Genomic DNA, 23,812 nt, shown 5'->3' on the forward strand with positions numbered 1-23,812 from the left:
AATGTGTCCCTTGTCCCTGGGTATAGCAAAGCTACAGAGAAGCCAACTGACTGAGGAGAGAGAGAAGAGGTGACTGACAGAAGTCAGGGTGGATGGGAAGGAGATGAAGAAGAGGAACTTGTGGTACAGTCCTACCCTCTCCAAAGGAGGCAATGAGATATGAGATATTAGACAATTTTCTCACTGTATCCGCATTCCATTTTGCACAAACCCCATGTCGAGTCCCCAGCTTTCCTTGTCCTCCAGCCCAATCCGGTTGGGCTTGTGTGGGCAGCTGAGCCAGCCATGCAGGTATTGGCATGGAAGACAGAAGTGAAATCCAGTCTGACACCCGATTAGGACACATTCTTGAGTGGCTATGTGGCTCCAGAGTATCTGACAGTCCCCATTGGCTGCCTCTTATGGACAGTGTATCAAAATAAGCACTGACCATGTTCAGTCCGTGCCAAGCCCTTGTGTCGTAGCCAAAGAGGAATCAGATTTGAAACAAAACTAACCAGCACTATAAATCATTAAATGCTCCCAAACACTGAGGCATTGTTGGGAGATTATGCCGCACGTAGGACGAGCAGGAGGCATCTAATCAGAAACTCAAAATGAACAGCCTCGTGGAACAGATGGGCAAAGCCTATGGACTCTCCTTCCTTCATGGAGGAGGGACCATTATTTAAATTTATATACAGTAGAAGCCACTGGAACCCCATGCTGATGATTAAATCTGAATGATCACAACATCCGGATGCTTTAAAAAGTGACCTTCTCAAATCAGACGTGAACAGAGATGCCATGTGGCCCTGGCCAAGGGCACTGTGAGTTTGTTCTGTAGGCCTTTTCCTCCTAGTGCCTCTCAGTGGAGCACGTAGAAAATCAATCTGACTTCCACTAGCATCTACCTGCCCCTTCAGACTGGGGGGAATTTAGTCTTCTACCCTTCTTAAACTCTGCTGACCACCACCCTGTTTATTCAAGAAATTACTTCAATAAGATTCCTCCAGCTAATTCACCATTAAGGGCCCTGAGAAGTATGTATCAAATAATGGGACATGGTGGCTTTTGTGAGATTCAGCTTGAATTCATTTTAAATCAAGGATGCTATACTCCTCCTAAGCTGTTCAACTTCCTCCTGTAAATCTGTCAAAAGCAGACCACCATATACTTCATGCAGTTTTGATCCCAGCTCCCCTTGAATCTTGCTCTGGAAGTGGGGACTTGGGAGCAAGGTAAACACTGACACCAACCCCTCCCTTCCTGCAGTTTTATGTTGGAAGCGTGACCTCTAAGAACTGCCATGAAACCCTAGTTCTGGGGTGTGTGGCTGAGAATTCTGCTATTGGTTATAAGAAGATTAGGGATGTATACTCACAGTGTGTCCCTAATATCACTTTAATGTGCTATATGGGTCACTCATGCTCCATGACTTTGTCTCACCCTTTTGGAACTTACAAACCCCCACAGACTTAAAAAAGAGCCCTCAGGGTTGGCTGATAGTCCACAATGGTGGAATTACAGTGTGATGGGTCAGAGATAATGGCCCAATTTTAGAAATTCTTAAAAGTTCATTTTTTTTTTTATGATAACAAAATTGTGATTTTAAAACTTTCTGAGACAGGCAGGATCATTCTTCATTCCTTTCGGGTCCAAGGACCACAAGAGAAAACCGATAAACACTGAGAAGAGAAAAGGGGTTGCCATTTGGGGAGAGGATCGTTATTATTATTATTGTTGTTGTTGTTATTATTATTACTACTACTACTATTACTACTACAAGGTTTGCCTTCTTGGCTCTCAACTTGAGTGGAAAGTATAACCCGTCACATGTATGTTTTTGTTAATTGTAAAAAAGTAAATACTCTAAAATGTATTTTAAAAATTGCGATTATGTTACAGTGGTTTCTATGTACCATAAATTAGATTTTTATTAAGGGTTTTATTAAATAACTGGTGTTTCACCAACATCTAATTAAATCTTCTATCTAAATTGAACAGAAAATTATGGGGGAAAGAAAGCATTTGTAGTAGACTTTATTACAGATAAGGCTATTATTTGTTCATCTTAAGAATTTGAGATCAAATTTACAAGCAGCACCCTCATCAAATTTCTTTTCTGGGCTGCTGAGCCCTGGCCCCTTGAAAGCAGCCCATTATCTCCCCCTTCCCCCTTTTTATTATAGTGTCCTGGTTGTTGGCAACACGCCCGCTGTTTAAGGTTACTTTCATTAATTAACCGAAAGTTAATTTCTTTGCAAGCAAAATCTCTGATCTCATTATGTTGTCTTTAAAGCTGAAAGCTTCAGGTTTTCTGGTCTCCTTTGATGACACAATAAAAAGCATGCTCTTTATCTTAAGGGAAACTGTCTCCAGGGTTTAATTTAATAGTCCTTGAAATAGTCACAGCACACCAGGCAGACTACAATAATGTGCCAGTTCAAGAAAAGCTTGGCTTTGTCTGGGTTAGGGAGCCCAGAGAATGTGCCGAGATGGACCACAGCACATCCATCTCCAAGGAAGTTCTGTATTTTGCCTCCTCCTGTCCCATTTTTACCTGAGCCCTGTGTCCCCATCATAGGTCCTATTTGAGAATGACACACACACCAACACCAGTATCTCGTAGGTGTGCCACTGCCCGCCATCTTATTCTCCAGGGTTTCAGAAGGTTTCATGGCTTGTCTGTCTGTCTTTACTGCACTGAGGAGCTCCCTTGTCCTCTGGTGGGACCCAAGAGGACAATATTGGGTGGTCTAAAGAGCTCAGGGAGTGTGGCAGGCCTGTAGAGGAACCCCAGGCTTTCCTTGCACTGGCTCTGTGTCCTTGGACGTGATATTCAACCTCTCGGGCCCTCAGTCTCCTCATCAGGAAACTTTGAATGATTATATAAAGATACTTAAGTGAGATAAAATGAAATGATTGATTCATCACAGGGACTTAGCACGTTAGTGCCCTTCCCTTGACAGTCACGTTCTAGTCTTTACGGGGTGTGTTTGTAGAGGTAGAATTCATGGTGGAATTTGGGGCTGGCCTGTATACAGATTGCTACACAAAAAAGAAGCAATCTGGGGAGCTGGGCAGATTCCACCGAGTGTACTTGGTGTGGACTCGATGAGTTGGTCTCTGTATTGCCCCAAAGGTTCTTTTATAGACTTGGGGACATGAACTGTGTATTCTCTTTGTCTGTCTGAGTTAGCTTCATTCTCAGTGATGAAATCGTGTTGCTTTTTGGAGCATTAAATTCAGTGAGTTTGCGAGTGGCCAAAATGTCTTTTCAGAACCACCAGGTGTAGGTCACACAGAGGGGACAGAACTCTTCAGGTGGCTGAAGTCTCTGGAGCAATCCAGATACACGGAGAAGCCATTTGTATCCCACTGAGTCTGGTCGTGTTGCACACACAGCTGAGATTGACAGAGTCTGGGGGGAGGGCCCCACGGAGGGGGTAATGGCGTGACCCGACATGCCGCTTCGGATGCCTGCGAGACTGGGGCGGCACTATTTGCATATGTCCCCTGTCCCAGTTCCTGATGAAGGATGCATTGACTCAACTCAGGCAGGTCAAAATCACTTAGGCAGAAAATCCCAGGTCTTGGGAAGAAAAGTCATGTGCCTCTTGGGCCCTTGGCAGGAGTCAAAGGTCTAAGGTAATGTATTGGCAAAGATCCTGTCTGCCTTGCTGCCTCACTGACTGCTTCCCCGGGCTTTTAGGCAGAAATATCGTCAATGCTATTGATTAGTTGATCTGATAATCCAGCAGGCTCCCTGATGTGTTAAATTTCCTACTTTGGGATGACTGTAAGTGTGGGCAGAGGGTAGGCTTCTGCTGGGGGAAGCTCTCTGTGGGCCTTGCTGAGACACTGCTTCTACAGCCAGGTTGCCACAGGCATGACAATTGCAATTCTTCTTTAGGCTGTCACATTTACCCCTCCCCAGACAATTTCCCCTTAGTTAGCCATTTTTTCTAGCCTCAGTTTAGATTTGAAAAAAAATGTTCTGTCTTGTGTTGGGCCTTTAGGGCCCCTTGATTTATTGACACGTTTTACATTTATGTGTTTAGAGTTTTGTTTGTTAACTTCCCTTCCTACTGGGAGTGCGTTTCATTTCTAGATCGTCCCTTCCTTCACATGCCCTCCATGGTAAAAATCAAAATTCTCCTTTTCCCTGGTCCTATACCAACCTTCCCTCAGCTAGGACCTCATTTGAAAAGCACATGATGACTTAATTGAAAGGCATGGAATTCCTGAGGTGTAGACATCCAAGAAAAAGTGACCAGGGCAGTAGAATCTTCCAGAAGGAGCAGAGAGATAATAAATAAGCAGTGGGGACAAGCAAGCATTGAAGTTTGTTTCTAGATATTCTGATCTGGAATATCTAGAAACCTAAACACCACTGAATCCCCTCTTTCTTGTTGGTCTCTCATCCCTCCTCCCTCTGCCTTCAGTCTCCGGGCCCCTCAGGCTTGTTGAAAGGGCACAGAGACACCCTTGCAAATCCACACTACCACTTGGACAAATTATGCCTTTAGCTGTTGGGGTCCCCAGTGCCATTTGTCCTACACTCCAGCTTACTGTGCCTGACGTCAATTACATTCTCGGCCTTGGTACAAAGAATGCAGGGTGACTACTCTAATCCCCTTTGCAAAATAATAATAATAACAACAATAAGGCCTCCGGGCAGAGCACGTTAAGCCTAATTCAGATTTTTTAAAAGTGGAAAACAAATCATAAATACCTGAGAGATGAGGTTCATAATGGAAGCCCCAAGAAGCCCTTTAACCTGGGCAAAATCCTATAACACAATTATATACAATTTCACACTTGACTGGAGCTGTTATTTGAGCAAAATAACCATTTTTCTGCTTGCACTAAATGAACCACGAGATCCATGTATCCAGCTGCAGGAAAATGTAGGATTGCTCGTTCAGTCTGCATATAATCAGCGCACTCAATGGCAAGGGCATCGTAGGATCAAAAGAGTTAATAATTGGATCCTGCCCACAGCAACCACACAATTAAGGGCAAGATTAGCAGAGATGAAAAATTTATTGTGGAAATGCAGTGACGGTCTGAAAAACAAAATGATTTCACTGAGCAGTTGTTCCATTGCCATAATCCTAATGATCAACTCTATTACACTAATAATAGCAGAAAAACTAATTGCAGTAAGGACAGGACAAATCTTTTTTAATCTGCGTTGTCATCCCAACTAAGTCCCAACCCATTTGTATTAACCTTTGCTGACAGAGTCACATGACGGACATAATTTCTTATAATTTACCAGCTATAGATCTAACCTTTCTTCATCAAATATTCATAAAGGCAGGATTCTCAATGATTTTCTGTCTCTCTTCATATTTACAGCTTGTTGTCTTCTTCCTTTTTACAGTAATTTGGACACAATTGAAGTCAAATGGAATTAAAGTTAAATGCCTTTAGCAACAAAGGTGCCTAAAAGCGAAGGCTTAGGGGAGGGGTCGTGAACCAAGGGGGGGGGGAAGCGTGTATTCCCAGGCCCCTCTGCATCCTGAGGAGTTCTCCAGGCTGCTCTACCCCAGAAAGACAAAACAAAACCAGCCAGAATGAAATGCCATCGCTTTTTTTTTTTTTTTGCCCCTGTTAAGAATGTGCTCAGGCCTGTTGTGCTAGGTGCTCAGGAGTGGAGTTGAGACTGAGCGCCCCGGGCCTTCCCCTGTCTCCAGGGCTTGCCAGGAACTGGGGCTGCCGTGGCCAGGCCCTGTTTGAGCATGTGTGCCCAGAGGGCCCCAAGCAACACGCCAGCGGCTGAACAGTGGACAAGAAAAGTTTCTTGGTACAGTTCCTTAGAAAACAAATGTGAATATCTGAAACCATTCCTGAGAGCATTGGGGGTAGAAAGACATCTGTTTCCACTTGGCATCTTCGTTGCTCTGACAAGTTTTCTTAACAGACAAGTAGAAAAAAAAGAAAAAATATATATGAAGCTTAGGTGTTTCACCTTCCTAACCTGTCCTTTATGTCTACTTTTCTACGTGCAGGGTCTCGGTTTCCTTGGGGAGGCAGAAGTGTGAGGAAAGTGAGACAGAGAATCAAAAGAACTACCTTACTCTGCCCTAATCCTCAAACAACCCAACCTTGATTAAAACAGCCAAGGATGTTGCAGTAAATTCTCCTTTAAGATGCAAAGAAATTGGTCTCCCTGGTTGACTTCAAAGCCCTGGGTTGACCAAGCCAAGCGTTTTCTTCTTGCTGAGTTCTCAGAATTTGGATTGGTAAAAAGGAAATTAGGGCTGAAGGTCTTTATAATCTTTAACAACTGATACACATCCCCAGCTAAGCTATTTGGTTTTATTTACCACCATCAGAGTGTGTGTGTGTGTTTGTGTGTGTGAAGGATTGAATCCAGGGGTGCTGTACACTGACCTACATCCCCAGCCCTTTTGATTTTTTTATTTTGAGACAGGGTCTCAGTTGCCAGTGCAGGCCTCCAATTTGTAATTCTCCAGCCTCAGCCTTTTGAGTCACTTGGGCCACTGTTAATATTTTTATCTATTTTTAATTATACAAGTAATACACAAATGAATGCCCTTTATGTATCCTTTATCTAAAAAATTTGAATTTTTTAGATAAAGGATACATAAAGATAAAATCCTCTTTGACCACCAGTCCCAATCTCAGACTTTCTTTCCCTTCTGAATATTCTGCTACACATTCACAGATATAGCTGTTCCCCTAGGCAAATATGTACTCTTCATTTATTTCACATAAATCGTTATCATGCTGTTCAAATCAATATCCAAATTGCCTTTTTGACTCAATAGTATGTCTTAAGTTTGAATATCTTTCCTTGTTAGAACATATAAATCTATCCTATTTAATTGTTGCAGAGGAATCCATACTGTAGATCTGCTGTAGTTTAGTATCATTTCCTCAGTGATGGGCATTTAAGTCACCTCCAGATTTTCAAATTATAAGTAAATTGGCAGAACATCAGTGTATATTTGGAAGTGAGATGGTTCAATATGCTGGCTCAATATGCTGCAGATAAACTTTGAGAATATTTACACTGACCCAATAGCTCAAAATATTTTTTTAAATGTTTCCTACCAAGCCACACTTCCTTTATAATGGTAAGGGCAAAAACAATTATAAGATTGTTAGCATCCCAAGTGCCCTAGTAGACAGCCGGGTGTGGTGGCACATGCCTATAATCCCAGCAGCTTAGGAGGCTGAGGCAAGAGGATCTCAAATTCAAAGCCAGCCTCAGCAACTTAGTGAGACCATAAGTAACCTAGCAAGACCCTGTCTCTAAATAAAATATAATAAAGGGCTGGGGATGTGGCCCAGTGGTTTAGCACCCCTGGTACCAAAAGAAGGAAACAGACATTCCAAACATGGCAGTAAATTAAATGTTTTCTATATGAAAAAATTGATAATCTGCTGTCAGAAAGGTCCAGGTAAAGGTTGTTAGGAAATGAGAGCATCATGACAGCAGGTTTCTTGTCGTACAGATTCGGTGACACAGTTCACGCTCTGTCCTCTGAGCTGCATATTGGGAAAGCACTGATGGTAGACGGTGTTCTCCCATAGAACACCGCGTTCCCCACTTGCTGTTTGCCCATGCCCATGGTTTAGAGGTGTCGCTGTTGTGTAAGGGATGGCTTGCCAATCAGGACATGCATAAATGGCCTTGATAACCACCCCTCAGCCTTCACAAATCCAATCAGAGATGGCAGGATATTCTTTGAAAGGACGAGATTTTGCCAGAATGTTTGAGGAATGCCATGAAAACTTTCTTTAGGGATCTCTGAGATGCTGTCATTCCTTTGGACAGAAATTGGATAGATGCTGGGATGCCCACCATGTTGCCTCTGGTAACTCTGATGGTTTCAGCACTGTTGGAAAACAGTATGGCGGTTCCTCAAAAAATTAAACTTCAAATTCTATATGACTCAGCAATTCCACTCCTAGGCATAGACAAAGAATCGAAAGTAGGGACTCAAACAGATCCATGTGCACCAGAGTTGATTCCAGCCTTATTCAGAGCCAAAAGGTGGGAAAGAACCTAAATGTTCCATGAGCAGATGAGTAGATAAATAAAATGTGTTGTATACATGCCATGGGATATGACTCAGCCACAAAAAGAAATGAAATTCCGGTACATACTCTAGGATGCCAAACTCTCACTCTCTCTCTACATACATGAACCTTGAAAATATGCTAAATGAAATAAACTAGGCACAAAAAGGTAAATATTACACGAACCCACTTCTGTGAAATATCTAGAACAGGCAAATTCCTGCAGACAGAAAGTAGATGATAGGTTACCAGGGACTGCAGGAGGGGGAATAGGGACTTGTCACTTGATAGGACAGTTTCTCTCGATGATGATGATGGCACAATGTTGTGAATGCAATCACCCCCACCAAACTGTATACTTTAAATGATCAAAATGGCATATTTTTGTGGATATATCTTATCACATTAAAAAAAAAAAAGCTAATGGAACCAGAAATAGAATTTCAGCATATCATCTGAAGGCACAAAGGCAGCTAATGAAGGAACTAAAAATACTGAAAACTCGGTTTTCATTATCCAGTGCAACAGAACGAATCACCCCAAAACCAGTGATTCAAAACCCCCATATTTTATTATTTCTCACCTTAGACTCTTAGAGCCCAACTTCTCCATTAATCGGCCTATTTTCAGGAGCTGGAAAAGTGACTTGGGATGAGTGGGGCTCAACTGAGCAGATGGTTCTTCTGCAGGGCTCATTGGGGGTTCTTGCCTGTGGCTGTAGTCAGATAGCAGCCGAGGCCCCAAGCCTGGTTCACTGTGGCTCTGAGAGGGCTGGGCCTTATTTCCTCCATGTGTTCAGGGCCGCCCCCTCTCCTTGTGGCCTTTCCCTGTGGTCTCTCCAGCAGGGTATCTAGTCTTCTTCAATGGTGGCTTAAGACTCCCAAGAGCACAAAAGGAGGAATTGCCAAACACACACACACACACTCACTCTCTCTCTCTCTCCTTTTTCAGAAACTAGCCCAATTGTCACCTCTTTTGTAATCAGTTGTTGAAAGCATGTCACAGAGAGAGCCAACCTAGACTCCAGATAGGAGTGCATGGTGGAGGCGTGGTCCATTGGGAGCCATGTTTGGAGGCTAGTTCCCCAAACACCATTTGCACATGCATGGAATACAAGAGAGTCAAATCCTCATGTAACACTGCAGGAAACCAACAGATAATATCTAAAGTTGGTAATCAAGAAATGGCAGACTGTGTGGATTAGAAATGTAGAAGCTAACCACCATAAGACACAGGTCTGGGCCTTTGAGGGACTATTGCTTTTACATCATGGACCTTTCTGTATTATTAGATTTTAAACTGTGTACGTGCAGAGTTTCATTAACATCCTAGGGTAGTGGTTTGGAGTACTATGACTCTAGGGCCACACTGCCTGGGGTCATGTTTTAGCCACATCACTCACAAGCTCTGTTGCCTTAGGCAAATTACAGAACCATTCATTGCCTCCAGGGTTCCATCTGTGAGGTGGGATCCTAAGCAAACCAACCTCAGAGAGTGATTAGGATTAGATGATTAAAGGCACTTACAGTTTCAAACAGTGTGAGCTGTTAGCAATTACAACACTAAAAAGAGAAACAGCAGGCAAGCCACAGCCAACTCAGAATCCCAAGACCTGGATTCTAGTCTCCTGACTTTGTCACACGCATGTTGAGCAAGTCTATTAACGTCACCTTTAAACTAAGTGAGTAGGAGATAAGATGAGCTCCTGAGGACAGAGATTCTATCAGATTTGAAGTCTAGAAGAACAAGCCACAGCTGTCAAAAATTACCTTGCTGAAAAATGAGAATTCCCTCCTTTTAAGGGAGCACTTCAGATTCTTCACGGCAGAACCTGCTTCTTCATGCTCACCCTGTACCCACTATGGAGAAATAATTCAGAGACTCACTCGCTGCCTGCCCAAAGACCTCTCTCCTGGGAAAGAACTTTATAAATCATTTTAAAAGAGTTAGTGACCATAACTCCCCGGCGCTTACATGAGACCAACTGGAAAAGGACATTAACTTGGAGCCAATTAAATTGCTTCTAGTCTGTATTTGCTGGCCTCCTGAACGAATCTCTCCCAGAAGGCCACTCACATGGTCAACCCCAGGTGAAAATGTGCGGGAGTGTCCCTCCCCTTCCCACCCTGGGGAATGCAAAACTCACGTGCCTCCCCATCATCACCCCAGAAAGCAGCAGAATCTGAGAAGTGCCTTAAAATATTATCCCCATAGATGTGGTTGCATTTTAAAACACCTTTCTCTTTTGTTTCCCCATACACTTGAAAAAAATGAATTAATGGTAGACTTTCTGGCATTAGTTGAAAGCTGGGCATTTGGGGAGGGAATGCTACCTGGTACCTCTCCATTCACACCACATGGGCTGGCCACTTGCTGGTGGCACTCCCATACCCTAGCCTTGGAACTTCCTGGCAGGTACCTTTGGGCACTAGTACCATGGTGAATCCATCTCCAGCAGGAAAGAGCTTCTTAAATTAAGAAAGGCGAGTTTTCCCAGGTGTTGCAGTCTCGCCTGAGCTGACCTATATTAGCACAGCACAGAAAGCATAATGGACCCTCGGTGCAGTATTCTGCGCCAACTCCCAGGTGGTCTGGACTGCAGAACTGTTCTTCCAAAAAGTGTAAATTCTAACTTAGCAGTCTGCGAAGAGGCCTGGCTCCCTGGCAGGCCCGGCGTGGGGGCAGGAGGTTACATCAGCTAATCAAGTCCTTGCTGTGCTGTCCCGACTCACTGCCGAGCCCTGGCTCGTTCCCAGCTGACCCTGCTCCTGTGATGCTCAGGAAGGAGCCCAACTTCTCCATTAATCGGCCTGTTTTCAGGAGCTGGAAAGGTGACTTGTAACAGGCCTCTTGTTCCCAGCCTCCCCTATAATGACATTCTGCACAAGCAGATGTCGTCCTTTGATTCCTTACGACCTTCTGAATTTGGGCAAATGAGAAAGCACCTGGGATCTGCAGTGAGGGCCTAAGGGTGTCTTTCCTGTAGAGCCACGTCATCCTCCACACCACCCGCCCATCTCTACCAGGCGACATGGCAAGGACATGGCTTTACTCATTTCCCGTGTGGGGAAAAGCCTTCTTCCCGGATGGAGCCAGGGGGCTGGGACGCAGAGGCGGGTACCCTTCCACACTTCAGTATTTACCAGAGGTGGCTCCAGGTCCCTGTGGCTGTCTCAGCTTGACAGATGAGAAAAAGCTGCTTAAGTGCCCTCCTCAAGGTCACCCCACCAGCAAACACTGGAGCTGGGAGAATGAGATCACCCCCAGACAGTGAAGGAAGTGCAGACCCAAGCTTCAGAGCCCTCAAGTGCGAGCGTCTGTGCCGGTCACTGGTGGGGACACAGACTGTGAGAGGCAGATAATGTCTTATCGCTGCTCCCCCTTGTCTCAGAGACGCACAGGTGGGAAAGTTGCAGTTGTGATGATTAATTAATTAACCCGCCCGGTTGACCTGAAGTCAGGAGGCCACACCGCAACCCGCCACAGTCCCTGTGGCAACTCGTCCTTCCTCTCTGAGGTTCCAGTGGGCTTTGTTCAGTGGTGGGGGCATCACCAGAAGCACACACACACACACACGCGCCCGCACACACACACACACACACACACACATTCAGATGGGGGATTTTAGAATGTGGTCTTCTCTCTAATTTTAAAAACTCCTTTCAAGCCAAGTCATTTTAGAAGCAACCCCAGGGCTGACTCAGAGGCCTGTTCAGCCTTCCTGGTTCTCACTACCCTTCCTCCCCAGCCTAAGTGCACAGCACCAAGAATAAGAACAGCCTCCATTGCATGGGAGGCGAGTTCTGAGGATACACAGCATTTGGACTTGGGGACGCAGGAGGCTCTGGTGTTGTTCCTTCTCTTCTGTCCTAGTGCAGAGGGGTCGATGCATCACGGCCATCAGAGACCATAAGGCTCAGAGCCCTCCCTGTCTCCCATTTAGCCCCAGAGCTGGCGGAGCCTACGGGGCCACAGAAGAGACTTAATGAAGATACTTTGCTTTATCAAACCAATTGTATGTCGGTCAAGCCTAGAAGTGTCCTCCCATGAAATGGCCCAATTCCTAAAGGAATCTAGAGGCTTTATGCAGGGTATTGGGAAGAGGATCTTATCACTCTCCTGATTAAAATCCTCCAGTAGTTTTCTGTCTCACTTAGGAAAAAAAAATCAGTCTTCACAGTGGCTTCCAAGATGCTGGACTTCTGACTACAGCTTCTTCTTCCCATTACCCCTCTCCAGCCCCAGGGGTCACCTCGCTGTCCTTTGAACATGTCTAACTCACTCTTGCCTAAAACACTCCCCCTAGAGAACACCTACCACAATCCCCTGGCCAGAGCACCCCCACTCCTCTTGACCCACTCTTATTCATGTCCCCATTGATTTGCTCCAGAGAATTTATCTCTAGCAAAAAAAAATTATCTTTGTTTAAAATCATCTTACTATTTATTTGCTTACATCATATGGTTTCTATCTTGTTCCTCTTCTTTCCTTCTTCCTTAGCATAGAGTCTATGTTAGATGGGAAAGAAAGGAGCAGTTCCTCCAGTGAAAAAACTGCACTTCCCAGCCTCCTTTGCAGCCCAGTGACTGGGTTCTAGTCAGTGAGAGAGAAGTGGAGGTGACTGGCTGTCTTCCTTACAAGGAGAAGATAAGGAGCACTTTAGCCCTCTTCCCTTTTGCCCGTTCCCTGCCTAACACTTGGGTATGATGGCTGATCCATAGGTGACCTCAGGGATGGCAGCTGTCTGCTAAAGATGGTAAAGCAAAAACACAGATGGAGCCACCTGGGTCCCAGATATCCATGGGCTGCTTTTATGTGACCTCTTCAGACTTCAAATAAAGGCAGACTTTCAGCTTTAAACCACTGTTATTTCTAGTCCCTCTTGCTAGTGGCTAGATGCAATTTATAACTTCTACACATGTTTATTATTTGTCCCAAAACCAGAAGATAAGTTCCACAGACCTAGGACCTTGTCTAGCTCCCTGCTGTATCTCTACATCCTGGTACCCAGTAAGTATTTGTTGAATGAAGGAATGAATAAGTGAATACTCAAAGCAACAGCAGAAGTCCTCTGCCCGAATCCTGGCTTCCTCAGTAGGTACTTAGTAAGCAGCATGAAGTGGCATCCTCCTCCATCCCTGACCAGTGACATAAATATTTATGTGGGCAAAGGCAATTTTAATTTCTAAATGTTAGCCATAGAACAGCACCATTCAGTTCCTAGAGGAACTGAAATGCAAATCTGCTTTGGATTTAAGACCAGGGCACTCAGAATATCACTGGAGTTCACAGGCATTGTTAAAGAGATCTCGGTACCTCAGGTTGGACTGTCACAGAAGAGCTGTGTCACAGTGTGATTCTGTTCCTGTCATAAAATGTCCATGGTAAGTGGAGCAGCCGGTTATCTCTAACCTTGGAGCTGAATGGCAGCTTGAAGGACCCACGGATTCTTTGGCTAGAGTGGAACAGTGCCCCGGAAAAGTGGGGGAGTCTGATGTGCATGCACTACCTTTGATGGAACCAGAACTTGCCTGCAAAGGTAGTTTTTGAATCAGAGCAACAGTGGCTGGTGGTGCTTACATTTCTACCCAGAGAGGAAGCACAGGGTAGTAGGAATATGCTGGACTAGACTGACCTACGTTCTAGTCCCAGCCGTGGGTCATACTGACCACATGACCCGGAGCCAGGCCTCTACTTCCTCATCTCCAAACCTAGATAATGCAAGCAGAGAGAAACCATGATAGTTTTTATTTTAAAAATCCAATTTTTTTAAGAGAGTGGAAGAAACTTGGGGGCTGTCTAACCTAACTCCTCATCACACAGATCTGGGTAATGACAGCCAGGAAGTCAAGGTTTTGTCTTGATCACAGGGAAAGTAGTGGCAGAACTAGGTTTTGAATTCTCGGACCAGTGTGCTCCCCACCACGCTGTCCTGCTTGTCTGTGGGTCAGAGGGACATTGTTATTACCTCCCCTCTGTTGTGTCCTGGTGTTGGGCAGCAGGAAGTTCATTCCACTTGAAGGAATCCAGGTGAGATGCAAGGTGCCATCTATCACTGGTACCTCCCATGGTATTTATTCCAGCTCCCACGTGCCAAACTTTACCCTGGGGTTGGAGGATATAGCAGTAAGAAAGACAGAAATCCCTGCCTCTGGGGAGCCAAGCACACTCTCCCTCTCTCACAGACAGACCAGATGGTGTCAAATGTTACAGAGAAAAATTGGGGTTGGGAAAGGGAGAAAGGGGAAATGTTGCCATCTTAAGTTGGAAAGGTCAAGGAAGGTCCATGATTAGATTCAGCTGAAACAGTGACCTGAGGCCATGAGGGGAGTAAGCCCGATGGATATCTTAGGGAATAGGTCCAGGCAGAAGCATCACAGGTGCTGGTACCCTGAGAGTGCCCTTGCCTGTTTAAGGAAGAGCAAGGAAGCTAGGACCAGTGGAGCCAGGTGCACAGGGGACGGGTGGCAGGAGAGAAGGGGATGGGGAAAGGAGAGGTCGCATCATGACGGACAGCTGGTGCTTCATAAGAATTTTGATGGAGCTCACCTTTTAAACCAGCGCAAAGCATAAGCTCTCCAGCAACCTGGTATGACCCTGATACACTGGCATTTTGATTTCAGTCCACCATTTTCTGTCTAGTACTGGATTTGGCTGGCCTCATGGTATTCAGTATTGGATGCCCTTGAGTTCTCTACCGTAAGTTCTGCCAACCTCTCCATGCATGTTCTTAGGGAGACGTGAGGGTCCAAGTAGCTGAAGTTCCCAGTAAGGTTAAGATAAATTTGGGAGAGGTTTCTCAGCAGCCAGACACCAATTAAGCAGGTTACACGGAAGTGTTTCTAGAAACAGCAGTGCAGCGGAGATAGACTGACAGGTGAGCAGATGGGGGAACCATCATCTCAAATTTATTTCACAGCTTACAACTCAAATGAGCCACCCAAAGTCAGAACAGCTGGCCTTTTATTCTGTAAGCCATTGTCCTTTGCTCTGCTCATCTCTCAGGAGCATGAGTGGATTATGCCCCAATGGCAATCTGTCTGTCTGTTTTTGACTTTGCAGGAAAGAATCCTTTGTAGAAAAGCAGGCTCTTTGTGTGAATCAGATTTTCCTGTAATGTCTGCATATTCCACAAGTTATGAAGTTCCTAGGTTCTGGAAATCGATGACATTGGCTTTTTAGCTTTTATTATCATAACTGTATTCGTTACCCATGTGACTCCCATTATCTGATTCTGAGTAAATGGAATTGAACCAAACAGTCAAAAACAAAATCTTTAGATTTTGCAGGGGAAAAAAAAATGTTTTCAAAAACGTAGAGTGCATCTGAAAACCACAGCCGCCTTGAATTTCTAACTGTAAGTTTCTGTGGAATCTTTCTGAAGTTTGAGCCTGTCCCGTGCAAGTCTTACTTAAGTTTCAAGCAACAGGGAAGTCATGAAATTTGGAAAGGGTTATCTTTTGTCAATCACGGTCCTTTGTGGGATACTGTGCTGACAGAGGACAGGGGAGAGACCATATTCTATGACTGAAAGGAGGGCTTGATACTACCCGATGGGGATTTTGTTCCAGTAACTGCATCCAGTTGGACCTTCTGCCATGATGCAGGTAGAGCATTAATACCGCTCATTAAGCCGCACGCCTGCGTGCTTTGCCTCCCGATGGCTGAGTCCCTGGCAGAATATATTTTCTTCCAAAGTGTTTGTTTTCATTGTTGCCCTTTAAAAATAATGAGTTCATTCTATTCCCTTGCAAGGAAAGTTACTCTAGACTGCTTTGAAATTGTATATCTTTTGTTGGGCGCATTTCTGCAGTGGTCCCATAGCTTTGTGTGCCGGGGAACTCAACCCGGCCTCTCTTCAACTTCCAACCAAGCTGCCTCAGACGGATCCGTCTAATCGTCCAGCCCATTTGACCTTTATATTGTTACCCTTGGGCAGGTAGAAGCCATGCAAGTTTCAGGTGACCCTCTCATGTGACCAGAGACCAAAGGTCAGCAGCTCCTAAATGTTCAGCTGTCAAGTTAGACCATTCATCACTGTTATTATGCAACTGAGAAGCGGCAAATGAGGCTGCGGATAAAATTATTCTCAACCTTCTAACTCCTGAATTGACACCCCAGTGCTGAGCCAAGCAGCCTCACATATTAAGTGATTCCGGGGGCCTGCCAGGGTCCCTGGAGTCAAGGAAGGGACTTCAGGAGACTTGTTGTATGTTGCCTGCTTCGGGGGCCAAGTTACAGATCTGAAAGAGCCGACCCTAAGTCTGGTTTCCTCTGCAAGGGAGATGAATCTAATGCTGGTTCTTTATAGACCAAAGATACCCTCGTCTCCCCCACCCCAGCAATGCTCCTGTAGCATCTTTGGGGTCCTTGGGGATGGGTTAACATGTCACAGTGCTTTCACCAACTCGCCAAGAGTCACTTGTGAACCTGAAGAGTTTTAGGACCCCCCTCTGGAGAATCTGACTTGGACTGAGTGCCATGGGAGACTGTTTTAACAAGGAGGGGCCACATTTTTTTTATATATCTGTATTTTGGAATAGCATGAAGAGCTTGAGATTTGGAGTCAGTTGATTTTGGCTTCATATCCTGACTCTCCCTCAATTGGCTGTGATATATCGGGTTGGTTAGTCTTCTGGGCCTCAGTTTCCATTCTGAGGACAAACATTTAAATGGAACATGTACAGTACCTGGTACTCAACATTTGTCATTGGCTATCTTTAATGCTTTTAATTAGCATTATTACTTTTCCTTTGGTCTTGTCACTGGAGGATCATTGATCAGCAGTGATTCCAACTGGGAAGAGGCTCTGGTTCCATCAGCCAGAAGGCCAGGAAGCCCTCATCCAATGAAATCTCTCCTGGGAATCCCAAGTTGGAATTCTAAATGTTCTTTCTCATTAAAAACAAAAACAAAAACCTTAATACTCATGGTTATTGGGAACTACAGTATTATTAATAGTACATTTCAGAGAGATTATAGGCCATGCAGTTGTTGAGGGGGGACACTGGAAACTGTGAGAACCACTGTTTATGTAGGAAATGTCATTTGAGTTTCAAACAAATGTGGAGGTTGCAAGCCAGTTATGGCAGCTGGACGGAGCCTGCACTATGTCCCTCTCCCAGTAGGAAGAACAGGATGGTAGGTCCTCTGTCAATATGGTGACTTTTTAAAACCAAGATCCAGGCAGCAGGGTTATCCATGCTGAATGGCATAACAGTTTCTTTAAAAATGTCTGCTTAGCCATGGCATCATCCTGGTGCTTAAAAACACTCTGGGTATATTTGGTAGTCTTAAGTATTTTTAAAGTGACCAAACAGGCTATCTTATATTATTAGACTTCTCACTTTTTCCCAGAAGTGCGAGACCCAAAAGTAGATTTGTCCACAATGAGAGGCTAAGTCAAGCCCAGCTTCTCAAGTGGTCACGGTTGGAAAGTACTACCTACTATAAAAGTTTATTGACCAAAAAAGGGGGGGAAAAAAAGAAAGAAAGAAAAAGCTGACCCCTGGGCAGAAGCGTGGCCTTTCCTCACTCTGGGTGTGTGTTCTTGACTCTACTGATCTGCAAACATTAATGTGGGACGGAAGCAACAGGCTAAAATCCTTTCAAAGACAGAGTGATTGTGTCCTTTATCAGAAATTCATTTAGGAACTGGTTTTGCTTAGTGTTTCTACATTAGGTAAACAGTTCTGCAAATTGGCAAGCTGGTTTTATAAAACCATCTCTGCCAACGTAGGCGATTAAGATAGACATAACTAGGACAGGGTGGCTATTTATTTGTAAAGTTTTCCAGCGTGCTAGGATAGCAATAACAAAAGTCCCAGAAGACAAATTATAAATGAATTAACTCTTTTCCGAGGCCATAGAGTGTCAAGGACCGGACTGCATACTCTTCCCACCATTGACCAAAACAAATCACTTGAAACAAAGCATAGTGAGGCTGAAAAACAGTGCAGTGGAGGGCCCCCTTCTTCTGGGCGAGATTCTAAATGTGGGGTTTAAGCAGACAACATGGAGAGCAAAACGTTACACATGAAAATCCCTTAAATTGTACATAAAGTACTGTCCAGGATTTAGATAACAATACCGTAATCACACTCTGTGACTCTCATGGCCCACAGAAGCAGAGGCAGAGTATGTTTGACTGCCATATTGGTCCCATGCTCCCTCCAAAGCATAAGGCCTTTGAGGGAATTGTTGCCCCTTACACCATTATTTCATGCTGATCCTGGCACTTGGGATTTGCAGGTTAATGTGGATCTGATGTAACACCAGTATTTTCTACCTGAGCTCTCTTAAGCCTTGAGAGTATCTTGTATTGTTTGAGAGAATCCATTCTGATGGGGCCGACACCCTAAAACAGACTTCTGTCCAACATGAGCTAGAGTGACTGTCAACACCTCATTGTAAATGAAAATTCCAGAAAAAAATCCGACTTAAAGAATATACTTTTTTTAGTAATTGGATACTTTCTGATTGAATTGTTGGTTTGAACTGCTCTCACGTTTAGAAGTGGGTTGTATCTCATTTTAAGATCAGCTATGTTTAAAAATAGAATTTACATACTCTGGGAAAAGAGACATAAAGGCATAATTATACATTTATATGGCATTTTTCATATCTTAAAGCACTTTCATATATATTATTTGATCTTATCTTCACATAACCCGGGGAAGCAGGGAAACATGAACTTCATATAACAGTTGAGGAAACCAAGAGTTTGAAATACTTTTCTCAAGGTCACCCACAGACTATAACTAGAGATGGTTTATACCCTTCAAAGGCAACAGTTTCTTATTTTGACAGACAATAGATGTCATAAGAATCTCAAAGTCATTAGAATGAAAACAAGAAAAACAAGTTTTGTCAGTCATTTGTCATAACAATAGTCTTGCTAGAAACTAGAAAAAAATATTTGCCTCCCCTACCCGCCCTCCCCAAAATGTTTTGTAATTTCCTGAATATCTAAAGTTGGCATTTTGGGCTCAGTAGTCACTGGACAGGATCCATTTTTAGTCCAAATGAAGTCTATGAAAAAGATGGAACATAATGGGGGTGGGGGGAGGCCACCCAGATGCCCATGAGTCTGGCCCAACCCTGGCTTCCCCACTGACCACTAGATGAGGGAAGGCAACCCTCGTTCAAAATAAGGGTCCAAATATCCATCTCCACCATTCTCTTAGGTTATTGTGAAAATCAAATAAGCCTGTGCTGTGTACTGAAATTCTGTGGGACATTTAATAATATTCAAAATGTAATTGTTATTCTCATCAAGAGTTACTCTCCTCTTTCCCAGTACAGAATTCTCTCTTTACAGGTTCATTTTTCTTGTCTCTTTGGTGGCCTGTGCCTGCTAACCTTTCTCCATGAAGTTCAGTGTGTGTGTGTGTATGTGCACGTGTGTGTGTTTTAAGCTTGCATATTTCAATGACTCTATTGGCAGAAACCACTCCTCCTGAAATCTTTACCATTGCCTCAAGAGTAATGGAAGTGTTACCTGTCCTTCTTTATTTGTTGCAAAATTTAGGGACAGGGAAGAAGATCGTATGTGTTTTCTTAAAATCAATGGCCAGCACATTACTGTAAAACCTATTGATTAAAAACACAAAGTATAATGTTAGTCATTTAGTCTGTGAAGTGATGCAATAAGGGAAGAAATTTATCCTTTGACTTTTGCATTAACCTTTTATTGACTGCTTGCATACCCATAATTAACACACACTTTAGCTAAAGTGGTTAATTTCAGCATGGCGACCAGTGTTCACTAATGTAACTGCAATCTGGATCGTCCAAACCTAAGTGCAGCCCTGAGGGAAATCAGTGGGCAGTGAGGCTCGTATGAGTTACACCTTGGGGTGGGGGCTGGGGAACCTCTGGACAATCTGCTAACAGAGCAGCCAGCGTGACACCTTTCAGTCGCTTCCTGTTCTGTCACCAGGTCATTCCGGGAGAATCTTTCCTAAGTAGCTAAGAGTTTGGGGAGTGGTTTATGGAGTCCTTTGAGTTGAAGTAATAATGTGAATTTAGAAAGGAAATGTGAGTGACACTAAGTTGGGGGAATCTTTTAAATGTTTCTCAAAAGATCATCTAGCTCTGCCTTGCTTTTCACACAGGACAGCGTGGGTGACACTAGCATTCCCTTGACTTTTGGGTAGACATTTATCCCAAGTCAAATGGTTGATTTGACTTGAACCAAAGGCCAAGGCCAGGCTGTCATGCTTTCGGGCCCAGATGGTCCCTTCACCTACCAGACTATCCACAGCCACATCGGATAAATGGCAGGGCCATGGCCACAGATGGCCACAAAGGCAGGAGGTGACAGAGAGGTGGGAAGCAAGACCAGCATGTCGGCTAGGATTCTTTGGGTCGCAAGTGACAGACACACCTGACTCGTACAATAAAGACTCGTGGAACCAAAAAGTCTGAGCAGAGCTAGTGAGGCCTGATCCAGCCCTGGAACAACATCATGTAGGACCCTGCATCTTGTAGCATGGTGGTAAATGACTCTGGCAGGTCCGGCCAATAGTTCACACAAGAGGAGAGAGAAGGTCTTTCCCCTCAGCTCCCAAAACAGTCCTCTCATCTGTTCTTGATTTGGCCCTAGTTTGAGTCATGCTTCCCCCCACAAACCTTCCCTATGGCTGGAAGAAGGGGACATGCTCGTTAGCTTAGGCTCCTCAAAACTCTCCCCTGCCACAGAGGTAGAGCCGGCCCATCCAGACCGTGAGGCTCAGCATGGGGAAGGGATGAATTGCCCTCAGGAAAAGTGGAATCCTGTTGGTGGGGAAGGAGGGAATCGATACCCGACAGCCACCATCTGCCATAATCAGTATTTCTAAAACATGTCTTCAGACAACTCGGGGCCCCTTTATTGTGCAGGAGACTCTAGAACCTGTGAGTTAAGGAACAAATCAAGTCAACCTGAAGCAGCCACCATTTACATAATGTGACACTAGTGCCCTTCACTTGTTCTGGGTCTTCAGGAACAACGGCTGATCCTGTCTGAGTCTGAGCACTGCAGCCCGTCACTGGAAATTTGCAGCAGTGTCCCAGAGTGTCCTGTGGACAGGACTCAGCTGTAGGCTCAATTTGATTCCAGCCAGAAAGTGCTGCTCCTGGATCTCCAGAGTATCCTCCAGAAAGAGCCAGTGCAGAGGTTACCCACCCAGGGGTGTGAAGGAAGGAGACTGGCACAGGTGCCCCCCCTCCGTCACTGGTACACGTGATGGAAGTGATGATAGTGATAATAATGTCAGTATTCCTCCAGCAGCCTGCCGGGCAGTGTTAAGCACTTTACATGTTTTAATTTATGTAATCTTCACAACAACCTATAAGTAAGGTATTATTATTACTGCAGCCCACCCTGAACCAGGGGAGATATGTCCAAAGACCCACAGCGCATGAAACCTTGGATAGTAGCCCTTTATATACTATGTTTTTTTTAATACATACATAGCTAGGATAAAATTAGACACAATAGGAGATTAACAACAAAAACTACTAAAAATGGAATAATTATAACAGTGTGCTATAATAGAAGTCATATAAATATGCATTTTCTTTATGAAAATATCATCTACTGCACTCACCCTTCTGACAATAATGGTGCTTCTGTGAGGTGACACAGTGCCTGTGTGATGTGGTGAACCCAGCTAATTGGTGTGGGCGCATTGTGATATTGCCTTAGGCTGCCATTGAGCTCCTGAGGGTATGTCAGAAGGAAGATCATCTTTTTGGAGCAATTCTAGGTCATCAAACCATGACAGTGTGGGGCGGGTAGCATATACAGTGTGTGCCCGCTGGCCAGAGATGATTCACACCCTGCGCAGGACAGACCTAGACGGCATGAGGTTTCATCATGCTCCTCAGGAGAGTACACAAATGGAAACTCACAAATTATTTTTGGAATTTTCCCTTCAATATTTTCCGGCCATGATTGACAGTGGGTAACTGAATCTGCAGAAAGTGAAACCACAAAAAGGGGACTCTGCTGTATTGTTGTCATCTTGTTGTTATTGATATCATCTCCACTTGACAGATAAGAACCTTCAGTGTCATGCCTCTGGAAAGCAGCAGCTCCAGGAGGCCAGAGGACACTCCCCTGCCCACCACATGGCACCCTCCCTATTTGCCCATCTTAGAAAACTGAGGTCCAAGAAGGCAGAACTAGTGATTTCATCAAGAGGAATAAAAACCCAGAGGGGACGTGCCCTCAAGTCATTCTCAAACCTTTATTTTCCAGTTCCAGGGCCCAGCATGATGCAGAAGCAAAGGGTATAATGTGAGTTGGGAGTGTCTGTCCCTTCTCATGGGAAACGCAGCATCTCAGTGAGCCCTCGGCTGGGCCCTCTCACCGTCATTTGGAAATTGGCAAGGAGCACTGGCATTAAGAATTTTAAAGCGTCTTGAAATTGCTGAATTAAGGCCCTGAAGAAACTCAGGGAAGCCAAGCCCAGGTGGAGGGAGTGGGTACAAACACCTCTCGCCTAGCAGGGCCTGCAGGGAAAGGAGATGGCTCCCTCCTTCCATGCGAAGACCAGTGGCAAAAAACCTGGTAACAGCTTTGCCCTAAAGCAAAGCCAGTGGCCTTGGGAAGCTTGTGACACGGCATTAAGCAGACCTCTGCCGCGGGTTCTAATATTTTTAATACTTTCTCAAAGTGAGGAGGCCAACCCCATCTGACAGGTGAAAAAGCATCTCTATTGACTTTTCACAAACCTTATGATATTCTAGGTGGATCGACACTTATCATAGCCCTTTAATCTGCCAAGCAGGATAATGTGTGCACGGATAATTTATCCACTGTGAGATTGAAATGCTCAATTTGGAATAACTTTCCCTACCCAGTAAATTGAGCATTACTCTATGATTCTGAGGCAGAGAGAAAGCACAATTTAGAAAGCTTTGCAGAGTTCCTTTGTAATTAGTCGCAGCTTCCCTTGAATATTAATTTCCCCCTCGTCCCTTTCAAATGATTTAGAGACTATCTCTAGAACTAGGGAGGTGCACCCTGAGAACAGGGCCAGCAAGCAGCCCGGTCTCCAACACCTATTGTGAAGTCGTCTGCAGAACGCGCCCTCTGTCCCCCAGTGCAATGTGTGCTTATCAGTGCAAACAGTTTAATATTTATGCTAAGAGGATTGTCAGAGGCAGCTTCTGTTGCTTTAATTCTTGTTTTAAATAAATAATGAGAACATTTAAACACATTACTCTTCTTGAGGCCCTGAGGTCAGCTAATCTTATTATTTATGAAGTGATGTGCTACATAATAGTACTTAGTGCATGTTAACAGACGCTATTATCAGGGCCTGATGCGGAGAGCCGGAGATATATTGGAATGTTATGTGTAATGTACGACGGATTGAGTGCATAGGATGCCGGTATGGCAATTAACCACATGCGAAAATAGGTGTAAAGTTGAAGTATGTTTTCCCCTGAGGAGCCCCTCACCATTAATAATTCCCCAGAGGAGGAGATGTCTTGCAGTTAGGAACCTTCTGTCCCATCAGGCTTGGAGTGGGGCTGGGACATCCCATTCTTTGAACCCTTCCTACACAGTCGGAAGACAGTAGTGGGTCTGGCCCACTTTTTAATTGATGTAGACAGAGATTCTGGAAGGCGGAGGTGGGTACCTGTGCACCTTCCCATCCACTCCACTTGTGATGCAGGCACTTTGGCAGCCACATACTCCCAGAGAGTAGAGAAATCGTTCCTTCTTTATTGCTATTTGTCTCCTTTCCTCCGATGCTCAGTTTTCAGATAAATAAAG

The 23,812-nt window shown here is 44.5% G+C and overlaps 1 protein-coding gene across 1 annotated transcript in view; it reads left to right on the forward strand.

Annotated features, from left to right (window-relative positions):
* The window catches only part of Fto (FTO alpha-ketoglutarate dependent dioxygenase), a 373,197-nt gene that overhangs the window by 346,309 nt on the left and 3,076 nt on the right, over positions 1-23,812 (forward strand). The window lies entirely within an intron of this gene.

Source organism: Marmota flaviventris, chromosome 18, assembly GCF_047511675.1.
Source record: "Marmota flaviventris isolate mMarFla1 chromosome 18, mMarFla1.hap1, whole genome shotgun sequence".
Classification (NCBI taxonomy): Eukaryota; Metazoa; Chordata; class Mammalia; order Rodentia; family Sciuridae; genus Marmota; species Marmota flaviventris.